Source organism: Rhinoderma darwinii, chromosome 6, assembly GCF_050947455.1.
Source record: "Rhinoderma darwinii isolate aRhiDar2 chromosome 6, aRhiDar2.hap1, whole genome shotgun sequence".
Classification (NCBI taxonomy): Eukaryota; Metazoa; Chordata; class Amphibia; order Anura; family Rhinodermatidae; genus Rhinoderma; species Rhinoderma darwinii.
Genome location: NC_134692.1, coordinates 19,470,233 through 19,489,771, shown reverse-complemented (window position 1 = coordinate 19,489,771; position 19,539 = coordinate 19,470,233). Strand labels below are relative to the sequence as shown.

General features: G+C 40.3%; 1 long non-coding RNA gene across 1 annotated transcript; it reads left to right on the top strand.

Annotated features, from left to right (window-relative positions):
* The first annotated feature begins 383 nt into the window (after window positions 1-383).
* Window positions 384-18,820, top strand: LOC142656195 (uncharacterized). Its single transcript, XR_012849617.1, has 3 exons — window positions 384-513; window positions 14,874-14,983; window positions 18,459-18,820. It is a non-coding gene; the product is annotated as an uncharacterized LOC142656195 (long non-coding RNA).
* The last annotated feature ends 719 nt before the right edge of the window (window positions 18,821-19,539 follow it).

Genomic DNA, 19,539 nt, shown 5'->3' with positions numbered 1-19,539 from the left:
GACCCATGTACCTCAATTGCTGACCTTCTGTCCTGGGCTAGTTTAACTTTTTTTTTATAGTTTTTGCAGACTGAACTTTGTCTGCTGTGCCTTTTTAACTATTTTTGATTGCTGTACTCAACTTATTAACCATGACCTGGCTAAACAACTCTAAGCCTTTGGTACTCGCAACTACTTGCTTTACTATATTTTTTCTTCCCCCGGATCCACCTTACCCAGAAAATAAATTATATACTTGCCCACAGTTCTAATTTTTGCAGGACTGTGCTGTGAACCGAATCGCAAAAGAGGCGTGGTTTGTTTTAATTTACATGAAAAAGGGAGTTTCTGTTTGTTTTGGGTGTGTTTCTGGATTGAGCAGGGGTGGGCTTAAAATGTCTGAACATTTGGGATTTAAAGTATGTAATTACAGGCTAACCAACAAAAACCTAAGTCCTGGGGCCAGCAGAGTATGAAGAACCAGACTGATATGTGGATATCATGGAGCCCATGCTGCTTGCATCTTCTCTGCAGGTAAAGTCCTATGAACACTGAGAGAGTGCCTAGGGTGATCACTTATGCTGCATTGTGGGGTCATAATAAGAAGATATAAGAAGTAGATGGATGATGTTACATTTTATGGATTACTACATGCGGTTTGGACATCCTGTGGTGTGATCTTCATATTCCTTTTTAGAATATGAGCTATCATTCATGGACTGGACCCCTTGAAGTCAATAAAACCCTATTTACCAGGTTTACAAAGTGATAAAATTAGTGCTCCTTTGTGTAATCCCAGTTCAAACAATTTGCCCACGAGGAGCATTAAACAGGGCATGACCGGTGCTGAATTTCGTAAGACCAGGATAAGAATTGAAGAACCACAACCCTTCAGGGCCAGATTTTTAGACATCAGACCCCTCATCTGGTTTTGTTGAATTTACCCTTATTTGAAATTAAGTTTATGCCCCCAACTTAAACACATTCTGATTTATTTCCCATACACACAAAGCAAAATCTGTGAAAACAAACAAGAACGTCAACAACCATTTGGTTTCCAAAGAGCACATAACAGATTTATGGCCTAATCAGTAATATGACACAACGCCGTTCCAGCAATATGGAGACAGTGATACCATAACAAGCAAACATTATATTTATTGATTAAAGAAACATGACAGCGGTCCTGCTATCCTACAAACCTTCCAGACTGGAGCATGAACAGCTGGCACAGGCCGGCCCGCAATGTCTCTTGTATCACAAAACAAAATGGGCAACGCCGGTAAAGGATGTTCCAAAGTGGCTTTCTCTACGGTTAGAAATGGCAATGTGGGTTCAGTCCAATGTCCCTAGCACACGAGGGGGACTCAAAAAAAATCATAAAAATCCTCCTTTCATCTCTTGTCCCTACTGTTGGTTATATGGAAATCAAATACATTTAATTAACTGTCTGACCAAAGCAGCTGTTACCTCATATAAAACCCTGAGCCTTGCTGCCTGGCTTTCTGTACAGTGTATCTGATCGTGCCAGTGGCATAAGACTGACGATGTATTTATGCAAAACGGCTCAGCGTGAAGCCTCGTACAATAGACTCAACTCAAAATTTTCTTTAAATTCTTTATGTGACAAGTGAATAACGTTGTTAGAGATTACTGGCATGTCATACAATGAAATGGATCTAAGTAAAAATAATACATTATCGCACTATAGACTTGGTGGACCACTACCCTACTCTTCTAGCGACTACCCCAACCCCTCCAATGACAACCCCTTATCCAATAAACACATCACTCTCAGGGGTGTAGCAAGAGGGCGGCTACTGGAGCATGTGCCCTGGGTGCTGGGCGCCAGGGGAAGTCTCAACAAGCCACTTTGCCTTGCCCAGGGAATTTAGATATAGAGCTAGGGCAGCAAATGTAACCTTTGTCCTGGGTGAAGAAACGGCTAGCGATGACTTTGGCCAATCTCATGATTGGTTAGAAGTCTGCCACAACTTTGTTCGCAACATTTCACAAGAAAACATTCAGGTTTATTAAATTACTATATGGGGGAAATGGATTCGTTTTGTGGATGTGTTTTCGGTGCTATGTAAAAAATTGTAATTAAAGGAACAGTCTGGGCCAAACTGATACACTGGCCTAAATACATTGAAAAAAAAAAATGGCGTTTGGGCCGCATGCAATACTTATGAAGCACTTTTCCCCGCTTTTTCCAGTACGAATAAATGTGTCAGGAAGAGTTTAGAACTCATTTACTTACATTTTCCACCACTTTTTTTTATCTGGAAAAGTGGCTGAAATCAACGCCAGGTCTGACCTAGCATTGTTTTTAACCTATGCCAGACGCAATCCCACGAATTTGTGCTTTAAAATGCATGTGAAAAAAAATCCATGCGTTTTAAGCATTTTTAATTTTATTATTACAGTCATTTTTATTGTTTTTGTTTTATTCAGATGTCTTTTTGAAGATGTGTAAAAGTGCCATTCCTAGAGCATGTTGCATTTAAAAAAAAAAAAAAAAGCTTCAAAAACGCCAAAAAACAAAACACAGTTGGGCAAATTTACTATTGTCATTGTGCCAGAATTCTTTTTTTTTGCGTAGATCAATTTAGACAAATGTATTATTGACTTGATCCAAAAAGAACAAATGTTTTCACCTCGCTGGACACTGTGGGGGTCGTGTCTAAACTGTGCTGAGATGCGCTGAAATGTTGGCATAAACTAAGACAACCAAGAGGTGATATAAGATAAAAGAAAAGTGTCTAACATGTCCAGCAACATGCGCCAAATTTATCATACAGCATGCGGCACAAATTTGGCATATTTTCTGACACTGCCTTGTCTAAGGTAACGCTGTCTGAGGCCTTGTTCACATTCAGAAATTAGGAAAGAAAGTTCTTCTAAGTCTGCTCTCCTGGCTTAAAAAGTGCATGTAAAATCTGCAACAAATTTACATTGTGTGAACAAGACCTAAATGTTAGAAAGCATTAGTATGTAGGCCAATGTACGGTATGTAGGCATTCTCATATTTCACTGTATGCTTTAAAATAACATCTGACTGCAGAATTTTTGTAATAAAAAAACCCACAAAAATCCACAAAAAATGGCACTGAAAATATGTCAAAACACTGTGTATGAAGCCAGCCTTAAACTAGCTTGAAAAATCTTATTTTTTTCTAATCGCTTATGTGTTAAAAATTAAGATTTTTATAAATAATAAATGTAATAAAAATATACATCTAAAATGTGTTGAATATAATGTAGACGTATAACAGAATTTTAATATTATTTAAAAAGAGATATGTGTATATTATATATATATATATATATATATATAATTTTTTTTTATTATTTTGTACTATTAACTTTTTTTCTAAAAAAAAACCCACCTAATTTGTTGATTTTTTTTAAATACAATGAATAAAATAGAAGTCACATAAAAGTGTATATGGTATAAACTTATCCACTTTTTACCCCACACAGAATGGTCAATATTTGAATACATATACAGTAAGACGACGAGTCCCTTCAATAGGAACAAACCTCCAATAAGGACACATTTTCCCCAGTATAATTGCAGGACAGGTTTGTGGCTTACTGTACATGTAAATTGGCTCTTTCATTTTAAATCTGCTAGAGGTTCTGTTAGCTAAACTGTTATTACACTGCTAATAATTCTATTACAGAACGCCACAGGAATTCATCTTGTCACCGAGGTGTAGGTAGGAATAAGGTTTCTCATATAACTAATATCCGTCTCATTTTATAATGGATTTAATGCATGAAATATGCAATGACAGAGCCTAATCTTTATAATGGCAGAAACATGTAAATGGCTGAATGTGGAGTCAAGTATAAAGAACTTTATTTGTTTCATATTTGATGTTTTTTTCCTACCATATTTGATAAAAAAAATGTAATGTTTTTTTTTGTATAGATAAACTATATATATATATATATATATATATATATATATATATATATATATTATTTTAAAAAAAGATATCGACTACTGAACTTCCTTAATGTTAAAGGAACAAAGTCAAACACAAAAATCCTGTATATTATCCTGCCTTGCTCTGCCCCAACCACTAAATTGCAGAAAAAAAAGATAAAAATAATAATAATAATAATAATAATAATAATGCTGTAAGTGCAGGTGACACCTTCAGGAGGTTCAGGTGGAGGGAAATAGGTATGTTGACTATACATTTGCAATGTATAGTCAAATTTTTACTTTTGACTGGACCTAACTTTTCAGGTGACTTTTTAGAATCAGCTGTCATATATGTGTACATGAGAAAAAACACTATTTCTGGCCATTATATGATTTGTATATGAACTTTTTTGTTTTTTTCTCCTCTGCAGTCTCTATCTTTAATTCTCAGATGTCTCCGAGCTAGTGGGTGGAGCCTAACTGCTATTATGTCTTCTATACACTGCACACACATAAGGAGAATCGTGCTCTCATATCTCTATCACATACAACTGTATATAGAAGCTGCAGCAGCATGGAGGACATTATACAGCAGTAATGAGCAGTGTAGCTGAGAATCCAGCACTGGATTGAGATATAACACTTACTAGTAGCGGCAGCCTGTCTGTGTGTGTCTCTCTCTCACTTTGCTCCCTTGTCCTGCTCCCCCTTCCCTCTCCATAGACTTCTATGGGAAGCATGCCTGTGTCTTATTCTTCCTGCTTCCTCCTGCTTCCTCCTCCTACTGCCCCTACCCTCTCTATATACCTCTTTGTGCAGCAGTGTCTGTCCTGCTCGATCCTGCGGCCCCCTTCCCTCTCTATAGACTTGTATGGGCAGCATGTCTGTGTCTTTCTCACTATGCTCCCTCTTTTTTGTCCCTCCCTTTTCCAAAGACTTCTATGGGCAGCATGTTTGTGTCTCCTCTCACTCTGCTGCCTCCTTCTACTCCCCTCCTTTCTTTATAGACTGCTATTGGCAGAGTGTCTGTGTCTTTTTCTCACTCTGCTCCCTCCCCCTGCCCTCCTCTCCAAAGACTGCTATGGGCAGAATGTCTGTGTCTCTCCCTGCTCCTTGTTCCTGCTCTCCTCCCCTCTCTATAGATTTCTATGGGCAACATGTCTGTGTCTACTCTCACTTCTACTCCCCCTCCTATCTTTATAGACTGCTATTGGCAGTGTGTATGTGTCTTTCTCTCACTCTGCTCCTTCCCTCTGCACCCCCCCTTCATAGACTTCTATGGGCACCATGTCTGTGTCTCTCCCTGCTCCCTCTTCCTGCTCTCTCTTCCCTCTACATAGACTTCTATGGGTAGGCTGTGAAGAGACACTCCTCACTTCCCGTAGTTCATCTCCTATGCTAACTAACTACAGATGGATTTTGCTTGACAACAGGGGGTGGACAGCCTTTACAAGAAGGGAGACACCTAGTGGCAGTAACTTTACACATAATTTGTATGGTTCCACCCCTAAATGAAAACATATACTACACTCATCTTCCCTGGTCTCCAGTAGCGACTCATCCCTGCTGGCCTTCTGAGATAACGCTGTTTTGTCCCATGTCACCGAGTCCCAGGTCATATGGGACAAAACTTCATATCATGAGGCCAGCAGGGACGCATCATTACGGAAGACCAGATGAGTGTGGTATTATTTTTTATCTCCTCCTCCCCTCTTCCTTTTTGAAATCTGTAAAATGGCGGCTGTTGGAGGGGAAGTACACCATATGGGGAGGGCACCAACAGAAGGTACCAGACAGGGTACAATATAGTGTATTGCTGGCCCTCAATGGATCCCTGTGGAATCTGTAGCTGCAGCCATATTAGAGTATCGCTCAAACACCACCTAAATGTTACCAAACACAGAGTAAGAACAGAGCCATATGTGTCATTTATCTGTTTCTTTGTGTGCCAAGATTGTAAAGAAGTTTTACTTTGAGTCCACAGATGACACATTGTAGTATCCTGACTAGTTGCACCACATGGCAAACTCAGCTCTACTACATCTGTGTATGTATGTATATATATACATATATATGGTTTATGTTATTTATTTGCTTTTCCATATTAAATCTGTCACCCCCTTAAGCATCCTGCTCCATGTTTATTGTTATCTTTCCCCAGCACTTCAAAAATTAATAATTTAATGTTCTAATATCATCTGTCATTTTAGCTCCGATCAGATGAATAATTCATCAGAGTGTTATCAAGCAAATGGTGTTTGCAATTTTTTTTTTTTAAGCTGCATTGAAAGTCTCAACAGTGTCATTCTGATGCTCGGAAAAAAAAAAATCTTTTTATTACTTAACTTTGAAGGCATCTTAATTGCAGATTGTCTGTTGCAGAATCATGGTTCATCTTCAGCGTCATAAAATGAATCTATTTTTATAGGGGCTTTCTAACAAGTGACCTGCAAAGTCTCAGTCGCTGATGTGTAGTACTTACTAAGTAATGAAGATGATCGGCTGATACTTTATAAATTCGAGAAGTTAATTACTTCTGTTTAGTACTTTCTGCGCATCATCTCGTGACTATAAAACAAATGTGGCTTAAAGGAACAGCAAACTTTATTTATGAGAGCATTAAAGTGAGTCTGTCACCAGAAATTGATCTATCAAAGCAGCAGCACAGTAATATAGTGTAGCCTCACCTAAAGATAACGCTGTGTTCATTTTTCAAATGGGTGGCTCCCTTGCAGCCATAATAACTTTATTCTTCATATACATATGAGCTTTTTGAACGATGAGGGCGTCACTGTTGCTCCAAACAGCTCCACCTTCTATCCCCAGTCCGTCCCTCCCTTCCTTCTTTGATTGACAGCGCCAGGCAGTGTAGAGGCCATGATCACGCCTGGCCCTGTATTCTCCTGAGTGTGCCCACGCCTCGGCTTCTAAATCGGTGCATGCGCAGCACAGCACTGAAGTTTCACCGGCCTAATCAGCTCTACTGCACATGCACCGATTACATCACACTTCACCCGGTTGCTGCCTGTTCTGCACACGCGCCGATTCAGAAGTTGAGGTGCGGGCACGCGCAGGAGAATACGGGGCCAGGCGTGACCACGGCTTCTACAGTCCCTGGCCCTGTCAATCAAAGAAGTAAGGGAGGGATGTACTGGGGATAGAAGGTAGAGCTGTTTGGAGCAACGTTGATGCTCTCGTGGCTCCAAAAAGCTCATTTGCATATGAAGAATAAAGTGATTATGGCTGCAGCGAAGCCACTCATCTGAAACATGAAAACAGTGTTATATTCAGGTGAGGATAAACTATATTACTGTGCTGCTGCTTGGATAGGCCAATTTCAGGTGACAGGTTTCCTTTAATATTTGCCTTGCTGTTAAAAATGCCTGCACCAGCGTCCTTGTGAATGGGAATAACATCTCAATCTCCAGTGTTTACTTTGCAGAATGTAACATCATTGCCAAAGAGAGGGAGACAGCTGTACATAGAAGATTCTGTTAACATCAGCCCCTACAAATCATCTTGACCATTTGGGCATTAGGGCGGCCACCGAGGGGCCATGTGAGGCCACAGAGTCAAAATCACATACATTAAAGGGGTTGGCTCATGAAGATTTTATTAGGGCATATAGACAGCATTGAGAGGGAACTTCACTCGGAAACCCTTCCATGAGTCAGAGCAAAAGTGACTTCTGGTCCGGCAGTCCTAGTATTACATGGTCAGCCATTTATTTGAACATCTGGCATGTAATACAAACGCTAACAAGGCTAACTGAGGCTTCCACCATTGAGCACAGCTGATCACTGTGGGAGCCAGGCATCTGGTGGTCAGGCAGCTGTTATTAGAGAAGGGCCTGTCTACATGAGACAACCCCTTTAACCCCCTTCCGGTATTTAGATGTACTATAATGTTCTAATTGCAATTTTTTTAACTTAAATAGAACGTAAGAGTTTTTCTAGTGGACAACATGGTTACAGGAGGTGTGCCCGCATTATTAGCAGCAGGTGCCAGCTATAATATCAATATCGATCGCGACATCTAAGTGGCTACAGAGGATGGATGTCCCCAGGCCTACTGTAACGTCCACGGCCGCAGACTGCAGACTCCTCTCATCCTGCTGACGCCTTCCTTCCCGGAGATGCCAGCATATGCGGCTGTCCTGGTCTGCAGTGACCACTAGGGTGCGAGTGCGAGCTCAGTCCTGACCTTAAAGGGCCAGCGTGCACCCTGGACTATATGAAGGGCCCTGCCCCTTTACTCATTGCCTGAGCGTTGTGTTTTCCTGTGTCAGTCTAGCAAATGGTCCCTTAGTGTTTTCCTGTTCCCAGTGTTGCCTTTCCTGCTACCTGTATCCTGTATCCAGTGCTACCTTGTTTCTGTGCCTTAAAAGAGTTGGAGTCGTGTTGTGTTACATCACGCCTGGTGTCTGCTGCCAAGGTCCCATCTGAGCCTAGCCACCGCTACTGCCTGTACTACCACAGGTACCCTTGCTTGGACTATAGACTTTACTTGGTACACTGTTTGGCCAGCTGCTATCCCGCTACGGCAGTACGGCCCAGTGGGTCCACATACCCACAGATCGTGACACCTACCATGGCTATTTGCCTATTAGGTCGTGCCTTAATAGCTTTCCTGTCAGTTTATCGCTGACAGGCAATAATGCTTTGGTATACTGAGTATACCAAAGCATTTTTGTCAAACTAATGCAAAGTTCTAGTAGGACAAAAAAAAATTTATGAAATAAAGTTTAATAAAGTTTATTACAAAAATGTTTAATAAACCATTTTTTCCCCATTTTGTTGTGCAAAAGTATTTAAAAAAATCCTATACATATTTGGTATGGCCGAAATTGTAGCAACCCGTATAATAAAGTTAACATGCTTATAATGCATAGAACAACATAAAAACAAAAACACCATTTCCATCCCCACACCAGCATAAAATAATAAAAGTTAATCAATAAGTCCTATGCACCGAAAATGGTGGCATTAAAAATACGACACGATTACTGAATACTGTGTGCTTTTTATTGTGCAAAAAGTAGTAAAATATATAAAAAAAACAATATACATATTTGGAGTTACTGTAATTCTACCGACCCATAGAATAAAGTTATTGCATTATTTATGCTTCATGGTGAAATGGCGGAAATAAAATTCAATCAACAAGTTATATGTACCACAAAATGCTGCCATTAAGAAATATGACTCAATCCACAATAAAAAAAAGCCTTAACATAACTTAGTGGATGGAACAATAAAAAAGTTATAGCTGTCGGAATGCAGCCATGCAAAAACGAAAAAATTCCTATGGTCCCTAACACCAAAATGGGCTTGGTTAAAGTTTAAGTGGTCTGAATAAAATAAAAAAATATATACATGAGATGAATTTTTGATCTTGCACTCCTCCCATTCTTCCCTGGGTGATTTTAATTAGTTTAATGCTGGTTATGTAGGCTTAGTCCCAGTCCTGGGTGTATGTGCAGCATAGGTTCCCACCTATAGAGGACGCCTTGTGCTGGCAGGTGGGCCAACACATTTTGACCAAAATGTGTGCCAAGAACCTCCCTATTGTAAGTAGATTTAGCAGTAATGCATATTATATATTTATTTATATTTAGCGGTTTAGGTGGCATTAGTGTTCGCAGTGTGCTGTCGCTATTTTATTGTGTGCTGTATAAATTTGCAGTCACAGGCGTTCTTGCACCTGAATGCGCGTTTTGTTTCATTTTGTTGGAATGTGCTGTTCAAACTTTTGTGTTGTTTATAGGAAATAGAAAACACAGCGCCACATAGTGTAGATTACCCGGGCAAATGAGGTACAAATACCAGATATCCAAATTGGTGCTCACCTAGGGTATATGGACGACAAACAATTGAGAGAACAGTTGCTGCTGCTGCCAGGACTCTGCGCCGGTGTTCCAAGGAAAACCGCAGAAGGTATGGCCTGATGAAGATGCCGGTGCGGCATTGAAACGCGTAGCCTCTTATACTCAATAAATCATCCTGTTTATCATCCACTTTCTATGCCTATTTGTGTTCTTTAGTGCAGCAGCGCCCCTGGAGACTCTTTTTTTCTGCATCATCAGCATTGTGTTGTTTATGTGATATATACAAAGGCATTTAAAAAAGGATCTGTCCCCTTTCCTGACATGTCTGTTTTTGTCCGTTGTATTATCCTAATGCATTTGAAATAAAAAATAAAGTAGTCTGCACCAGCAGTCCTTAAATCTTACCCCTAATTCTTTCCAAACATACATTTGGTAGGTTACCAAGAAGTAAGGGATAGATGCAGGAGGGTACGACTGCAGAAACTGACTACAGAGAGTTTGTTTGTAGTCTGTTACCATGGAGATGCACAGTGCTAGAGACACCAAATAATAATATTGGTTTTTACTGAAGACTACTTGCAAAGTTGTTTCATTTTTCATTTCATGTACATTGGAACAACAAAAAAAAGAACATCCTTGCAATGGTGGACATAACCTTTAAGTGCATGTGAGTGGTAAAGATAGATGTATTGGAATCCCAGTGGGGTCACGGAATGTGTTTTTCTTAGCCCAACAGAATATGTTAACATTTTATACTACAGATAACAGGATCAGGATTCACAATCAGATCATGGCATATTATAGGATAGCTTAAAGGGTCTCTGTCACCACATTATAAGTGCCCTATCTCCTATATAATGTGATCGGCGCTGTAATGTACATAACAGCAGTGGTTTTAATTTAGAAAAACAATCAATTTTGACCAAGTTATGACCTATTTTAGATTTATACTAATGACTTTCTTAATGCCTTACTGGGCGTTTTTTAGCTTTGGACCAAGTGGGCGTTGTAAAGAGAAGTGTATGACGCTGATCAATCAGCGTCGTGCACTTCACTCCATTCATGTACTCAGCACATAGGTGATCTTGCGAGATCACGATGTGCTGTCACTTACTCACACATTAACTTTACTGAAGTGTCCCGACATTTTGGTAACGTTTGTGTGTCACTTACTCACACAGCACATCGAGATCACGCTTGCTGTCCTTAAGTCCAACACAAATGTTACCGAAGTGTCGGGACTGTGAATAGACATCGCGTCCTGGCTGGAGGTGATGTCTATTCACTGTCAAGAGACTTCAGTAAAGTTAATGAGTGAGTAAGTGACAGCACATCGTGATCTCGCAAGATCACTATGTGCTGAGTACATGAATGGAGAGAAGTGTATGACGCTGATTGGTCACTGATTGGTCAGCGTCATACACTCCTCTTTACAATGCCCACTTAGTCAAAAGCTAAAAAACGCCCAGTTGGGCATTAAGAAAGTCATTAGCATAAATCTAAAATAGGTCATAACTTGGTCAAAATTGATTGTTTTTCTAAATAAAAAGCCACTGCTGTTATCTACATTACAGCGCTGAACACATTATGTAGGAGATAGGGCACTTATAATGTGGTGACAGAGTCTCTTTAAGTGTAAAAGTTTTGGAAAATGGTTGTCCAAAAGCAGAGGCGTAATTTGAAGCTAAAATCTGCATCAAGACCCTACACTTACCATGTTCCATTTTTTGAAACCGGTGTCTTCCTTATATCAGATATATTGTGTTTTGAGTATGCAGTGACAGAGTGTAATGATAAATATATAAGATGTTTGGTGTTTTCTCATAAAGACAGACAAAAAAGTGGTATCTATGATAAGCATGGACAGTCGGGATCAGTCAGGTAAGATTAAGAAAATGGATAGTGTCCAGCGGTGTCTTGGATATGTGTGTTTAGCGTGACTAGACCCCTGTGTTTAAACATTGTACATCCTGTTTACCAGGATTGTCTATTTCCATTTATAAAAGAAAATGATTCATGATAAATGCTGACAGAACGCTCGCATGGCCGGGTGCCATTGGCCAATGACATCTTCCAATGTAACACATCATATCACGGGCTTCTTAAGGGGTTTCAATGAAATGCTGATACAATATATTAGCATTTAACATAACACATCGTATATCTGTGACACTAATGAAAGTCACATATGCTCAGAATTTGCTGGTTATACACAATAAATAAATTTACTGCCCCTTCACAGCAACCCAGCCAGACTACGCACAACATTTACATCCTGGGAAATAGAAATAAATGTTGGGCTTTTTCTCCTGGTTTGATGTCAGCTGTTCCATTGGCATGTAATGTAACTTAAAAGTGTTTTCCCACCATAGACATTTACGTCATATCGGCTTGGCTGTTTCTGTAAATCACATAGACTTGTAAGGAGATAGCCATTCACATCCGCAACCACCTCTCCGCCTGGATGTGGCAGTCGGTGGCTGCCTCACCTGGCTGTAAAGTGGTGGTCACGAGGCCCCTATTCTCCTGACAGGTGGGAGTCCCCAAGTTTGGACAACCACTCATCAAATATTTATGGCATGTCCCGTGGGAGGGTCCCCTTATATGACATTCATAAACCTTACTAGGACATGTGGACAAGGGTTGTCCTTTTGGAACAACCCCTTTCAAGTGTCTTTCTAGCCATAGACTTTTATGTCACATCCATTGGTCATACCATAAATGTCTGATAGGTGGGTGTCCCATATCTGTTCATTCCACCAGTGCTGTAATAGTTGTAGCATTTTTTTAAATGTATCCTGAGAATTAGTTTCAATGTTTCTAAAGCAAGTCATTCCAGTGATTACTGGGGGAATCTATAATTCTATGGATAGCCACACATTTTCATTGCAGTTGTAAATGTGTAATGTTTCATGTATACATGCCCTAATAGGGTTTATGAATGTGGTAAACGGGGGGGGGGGGGGGGGGGGGCCTCCATGTAGAACGCCTTCATTTACTCACCTCTTGTTTTACTCACCTCATTCAGATTATTGAAAGGTATTGATGTTTCCTGTGGAGATCCAGCTGGTGGGAAGTCTTTAGGGCAATGCCCCCTGGGGAAAAAGTATGCAAAATATCTCTCCTCCAGAAGGAAGAAACCTGTCTCTCTCTAATGCCACCTATAGTTGACTACCCTGTAAGACAATGGATGACTACTTATAGTGTTGAAACACGATGTGTGTCACGCCTGTTGGGTATGTGGACCCACTAGGCCGCTCCGCTGTAGCGGGGAAGCAGCTGGCCAAACGACAGTTTATCAGTCTCTAGGGCAAGAGTACCTGGGAAGATGATCTGGCAGATACTCAGAGTAGCAGACACTTGGCACCGATGATGCTTGGCGTAGCAGATGAGACACACACGACTCCAACAATAGACTTTGGCTTAGGAACAAACACAGCAACAGGATACAACTAAGGGACCATTTGCTTAGACGAACACGGGAATACAACAACAACGCTCAGGCAAGGGTTGGAGGGTCAGATCCTTTTTTATAGTCCAGTGTGATCTGGGGATTGGTTCGGGAACTTTTTACCGATGCTTGCGCTGACACTAGGAGAGGCTGCAGGGCAGTACAGCCGTGTGTGCTGGTGTTTCCGGAGAGGGAGATGCCGGCATGAGCTCAGAGGCCTGCGGTCGCGGTAGTTGAGAGAAGGCGGTGGTCTGCGACCGCGGCAGTAACAAGGTGTTATCAGCCCAACCAGAGATACCTATCTGTAGCCCGTACGGTTTCGGAGTAGCTGCTCCTCATCAGTACATAGTAGGGTTCTGGTTGGCTGAGTGAGATGCCATATGTACGAACTCTCTGAAGGTGCTGATTCTCGTTGCAGAGATACATTTGATAGCTCTTCCTTCAGCTAAAAACCTCCTCCTTGACAAAAGAAGTCCCCAAAAGTTCAGACAACTATTTTATTAGGCTTCCTTTGTTGGCATTGTGTGCCTATCTGTCAGGAGATCCTGATGTCTTTCAGAATTAATTAGAGGAAAACATTTCAGAAGAACATTAGGGAACATCACTCGCACCTCCTGATAACTTTAATTTCTTTAGGACAGTTGAAATTATTGGGCCCTAAAATGGTGTGATCTCATTAAAAACAGTTCATTTTACATTGACCTGATTAAGACGTCTGTTCAATTGCGAATGTGCTGCCTTTTTATTAAAACCTCCATCGTATCAATATATAGATAATCAACGGCCACCACTCATACTTAATGGGCTTACTAAACCTGTTAACAGAATTAATCCGGAATAAGAGATAATTTATCAAACATTTATTTATATTGGTTTTCATGTACTGATGCTCCAATCAGCTGAATATGATATTGAACATGATTTTAATTTAATATTACTGAATTTTACAACTTCATGAAGTTTAGCCATAACGCTGTAATTTAGTATGAAAAATGCAAAGTTGCCAGAGTGTGATATAAGCAGAGTGCATTTATCTTTAGGTAGCAAAGACTGTCCATTGTCTGTAAATGATTATTTGTACCTGTGTATCCATGCCAACCTTATATTTCCAATTTAGAAAATGCTGTATATAGCTGGAAATGATCTCAGGTAAGACAGTAATTTTCAGGTTGGCCTCATCCATCTTCCCCAGGACAATGGTGTAAATCGGAGCAGGAAAGTAAGGTGGAATCAGTGCAATGCAATTCCTATGGGGCCCATTAGAAAGAGGAGTTCAGACTAGCGCTATCTCGTTTTACTATGTATATCTGCTGAGGGCTCTTCTTGACATAAATGTAGCAACAGCAGCAGAAAGGTTGGGGAAAATGGGCAGAGTAATACTGTTAATCTCTCCTAAAAAGGAAAAGGTGGTGTGTGTGGAGGGGCAACAAGCAGTAGGACATCCTTTTCCGGGGTGGTGTAGTGCGATGACATCACTAAGCATCATCAGGGGTTCCCCCTTTTCTCTATTTATGCCACTGATAGGAAGTTAAGAGGCTAAGCATCAGGTCTTTCTATGCCTGGATGGTTGGGCTATAATGTGAACTACCATAAAAATGCCAAGGATGGGACATGCTGACGTTCAAATATCAAATGGATCTATGTGATATGATTTTTTTTTTTAATCCTTTCTCCTGCAGTAAACTACGTCACACGTATCTACTATTGCAATTCTCTTACGTGGAAGAAGTCCCAGTGCAAACCGGACATAAGAACTTGGGAACCGATGCAACTTCTGCATCTCTTATTGGTATGTCACTTACTAATATGACCATCTATATGTGTGTATGGTGAAATAAATTCCAACAATAACGTGGATCCCTCTGAGTAGGTTTCAAAAACTTGTCTATTAATTGCTGGTAACTGTATATTCACATAGAAAGCCATGACCAAACTTTATACGCATGGAAAAAGTTGCTAAAAAGTATATATAAAAAAGCGCAGTCCCTTGAACACCACCTTAGAAGGATTTTTTTTTTTAATGCTCTGATTCAAAAAGTTGCTAAAAACTATATAAAATAAAGCCCAGTCACTTGAACGCCACCTTAGGCCCTATGCACACGAACGTGCTTTTGCGGCCGCAATTCCCCCGAAAATCCACGGGAGAATTGCGGCCCCATTCATTTCCACGGTCCATGCATGGCCCAGGAGCCTGGACTGCGGAAAGAACAGACATGTCTTATTACGGCCGTGTTCTGCGGTCCAGGCTCATAGAAAATAATGGACGCGGCCATGTGCGCGGCCCGTGATTTGCGTGCGGCTCGTGAGTGACGCTCTGTGGACGGCCGACCCGAAAATCACGGCCGTGCACATGGCTACGGTCGTGTGCATGAGGCCTTAAAGAGATATTTTTTAATTGAAGCATTTCTGAAGAACCATCTCAGAACTCACTTGAACTGAATAAAAACCCCTCGCATTTCAAAAAGGGGCACTTATGTCCATGACTGACCTGAAAACTGTGACAATGGGGCTTACTCTCAGGAGTAACACATTTATTATACAGAATATTCACACGTCTGCTCAATTATGCACGCCATAAAATGTTTACAACTCTAAAAGTTATGGTATTAAAGGGGTAAGTAACATGCTATAAAATGCATAAATATCTGTATAAACCGGATACAACCCTCCATTAATTAACCTTATTAGTGCATTACTGTAAATGAATGCCAAAAAATGCTTCTAATTTGCATTAAGATAGATTTTTCAGGTTGGCTGCATGATTTAATTAAAGAAGAGATTAAGAATCATTAAACAAGTTTCTCTACCTTGCAATAACAGAATTCATATGTGATTCAGGTTAACAAAAACACAGATGGTGACTGTGTAACTGTTGAGATGCTGCACAAGAATTGAAATGATCCTATTAGTTCCATGGAATGTACAGGAATTTGCGCATTGCTATGCAAATACATTGTACGGGGGAGACAGCCAGGGCGCCTTTGATCATCATTGATTATAGTTTGTTTAGGTTGGCAACAAAGTCAACTTTTTTATGGTAAAACCTAAAGATCATTTGGAAGCTTTTCAAGGCTATAATAGGTGTGCGCCCTATTAGCGAGTCATAGATATATATACAAACTCTAACATACGTCAGTCACATCAAAACCGTCGGCGTGATCAGTTCACGAAAAGTGTCATAGGAAAAGGAAGTCTACATCTTTAACATCATGTCATGTGTTACTGATTAAATCGGACCAAGAGTTAAAGCTGGGATGTGCGGCGCTCCAGTGCCTGCCGTTCTGGAAAGAATGGATTAAAAACACTTTCTTCTTGGGCCAAAAATAAGTCTATTTTTTCTATGAGATATTTTACACTAGTCATTCCTGGGCCTTGCATTGTCTGAATTAAATCAAAAGTTTTATTTTTTGTTTTTTTTTCATAATACTTATATTATGGCACTTGCTTTTGCTAAATTCAGCTGTACAAGTGGATACGTGAAATATGTTATTAAAGAATAGTGGCATTGTCCTCCACTTCTAGCAGTTTTTCCCGGCCTGCAAGTACAGCAACCTTCATCAGTCACCAATAAATCCATCTAAGGTAAAACAGTAAACACTAGACGGGGATGAGGGGGATGCAGCTGACGCTCTCTGCCTCAGACTATGTGTATTATGGGACGGAGAGCAGCAGGGTAGAACTCTTATATCTAATATATGTCTACAACTCCCCAAGGAGGGATTGTGATTTTTTTTTTGGTTATGATAGATACACTTTAAGATTTTTTTAAAATAGTTTTTAATTAAATGTATGATACTACTTGGGTCAGTTCCCAGGAAAATGTAAAATGTAACCCAAAATATACAAAAACACACTTCATAGTAAAAGTGGCACTTACAGTATAATGAGGTTTTGGTGGTGAATAAGAACCAAAAAGTTTTATGAAGGGAAGTCATGATCAAAGGAACGTGCCCTGGTGATAGTTTACACTTACGTATAAAGAGGAGCTGAACATGGTATGGAGATGAGCTGAATAACATAAGTGATCACAGGGCTAAGCCAGATTGACAATACCCAAGAGACTTGAAAAATTGAATGTCACCTACTATAAGTACTGGACTATTGGAGTCGACTGCATAGAGAAAAATGTTTGAGGACACCCATGTACCCTGAAATAAAAATTTGAGCTGGACAAATTTAGATTTTTGCAAAATCCCTTGCCAGCCACCCTACACCCCTGAGGTAAAACAAAGAGAAAACAATAAAATTAGAATCTTGCCAATTACCCATGGTCCAGTGTTGGGTCCTAACCACCATATTCCTCTTCCTGACAACGCGGTCCAGAAGAGAATCTATTCAAAAACATAATTCAGCAGTCTTTGTATTTTACATGGAAGCATAAATATGTCTAGTATGTTGAGAGTTGCTCCAGATATATTATGTATCGTGCGCCGTTTTGTATTTAATGTGGCGTGATCTGTGCCAAATTCAATGTCTCGTTTTTCCTTTGTAAAGTATCAATCCTATGACAATTGATAAATGTGCCCCATTGTTATATTTTTTCTAAATGTTTTAGTTTGATCGTGCCACTTGAACTTGTTAGATCATAGTATAACTCATGCACATGGGTTTCACATTGTAAGGACTTGTAATACGGCACCTATAAAAGTCTATGGGGCTGAGAAAAGGAAGAGACTATGATCCAGCGCTTGTGCGTAAATAAAAGGAATCAAAGTTCCAATTTTATTGAAAATCGAGTTAAAACTATAAATTCAAAGTGCTGAAGGGTGTATCGCAATTATATTTCACCTACGCGTTTCAGACACGTGCAGTGTCCTTCATCATGGCATATGTGAAGTCTATGGGGCTATACTGTACCTCCTTGTCCCTCTGTTTTCATAGCGGATTTATACAATATCCTTGACAAAAACATAGTGCTGTACAGGGGCACCATGCAAACGCCTATGGACTTGTGCGCCGCCTTACAGACTCTGTGCACACAGCTTCTCCCTGTGCATAAGGCCTAATATTACTTCGTACTGAGATTTTTCTTTTTTAATACACTGACGGCTCTTTAGTACAAAGGAACGCACAGTCACATTTGTAGGGCTGAGTTATTTTCTGGAGAGCAACTTACCTTTGTTAAACTGTAATTTAATCGCCTGTATAACATGTGTATCTCATTTACTTGTTGTGCTGCCATGAAAAAAAAACAAAAAAAAAACGAAGATTAAAAGAGCAGAGAATAATTATAAGACATTAAAAAAAAATCTCCATTTCTCCAGAACTTGCAGTGGCTTCCAGTACAGATACATCAAGGAGGAATTCCTGCGTTCGCAGCCTGAGGGACGCGTTTCTTGCACAAACACAGAAGCCTTTCTTGTGAACAGGAGCCCTTTGTTCTGTCATATTGTACAGAATTTAGCATCATCCTCTGAGTGCTTCATCCGAATCCCTTTCTTTTTCATCAGTTCTCTGTGAAGATGCTGCCGATGATAATATGGTTGCATGGTTTGATCGTTCTATCAACATCACATTACTGTGTAATCACTGCTGCACCATTGCCTATCTTTTACATGGCTAGCCAAGAGTGACAGAAAAATGCTAAACTGAATTAAATTGTAATTAGTACCGAGCTGCTCTTTGACTGGAGGAGAAAAAAAATAAAAATAAAAATAAGCTGGATATATGAAGTTCAGACATCACAGGTTTGGGCCAGTGGGGACTCTGCTCTTTCACCATGCGCCTCTTGGCCTGTCGTTTCCTGTTTTCTTCCACTCATAGCAATGTTGTAGTTATGTATTTTTTATTTTTCAAAAAGTTCCTGGGGCGGCCATATTGGAGATACACACTTCCTTCCTGTATTGTCTGTATAGATAGTACAGCAGGGTGTGTGCGTTTTATGGCAGCTGAAATGAATGGGATTCAATTGACAGAGAAATGTCATAGATTATTACAGTCTCCAGGAAGTGATGAAGTACAGTCCCTCCTCCAAAGTGGCGGGGGAGCTGTATACAAAGACGTATCTATGTGTATAGCGTTACTGTCCTGCCTGAGCTATGTAAGAGTGAGCCTAGGTAGTGTAGCATCCCTGGAAGGTTTGTCGCGGAAGAGATGGCAAAGCAAATCTTTTCTCGGGCCGATATTGGGTCACACCCGAGCACAGCAACTGTAATAACAATTTTTAGACTTGAGGGGCACAAGTTGCGGTTCTGGCAGGTGTTTGATGTCTGGTTGGCTCCACAACAGGACAGAATCAAGGGCAATTCTCCCTGATACAGGGGCAACGTCCTGAATAAATTTGCTTTCTCTCACTGTCAGACATGGGGAGTCTCCTGCACATCACCCGCACAGCACAAAGTGACT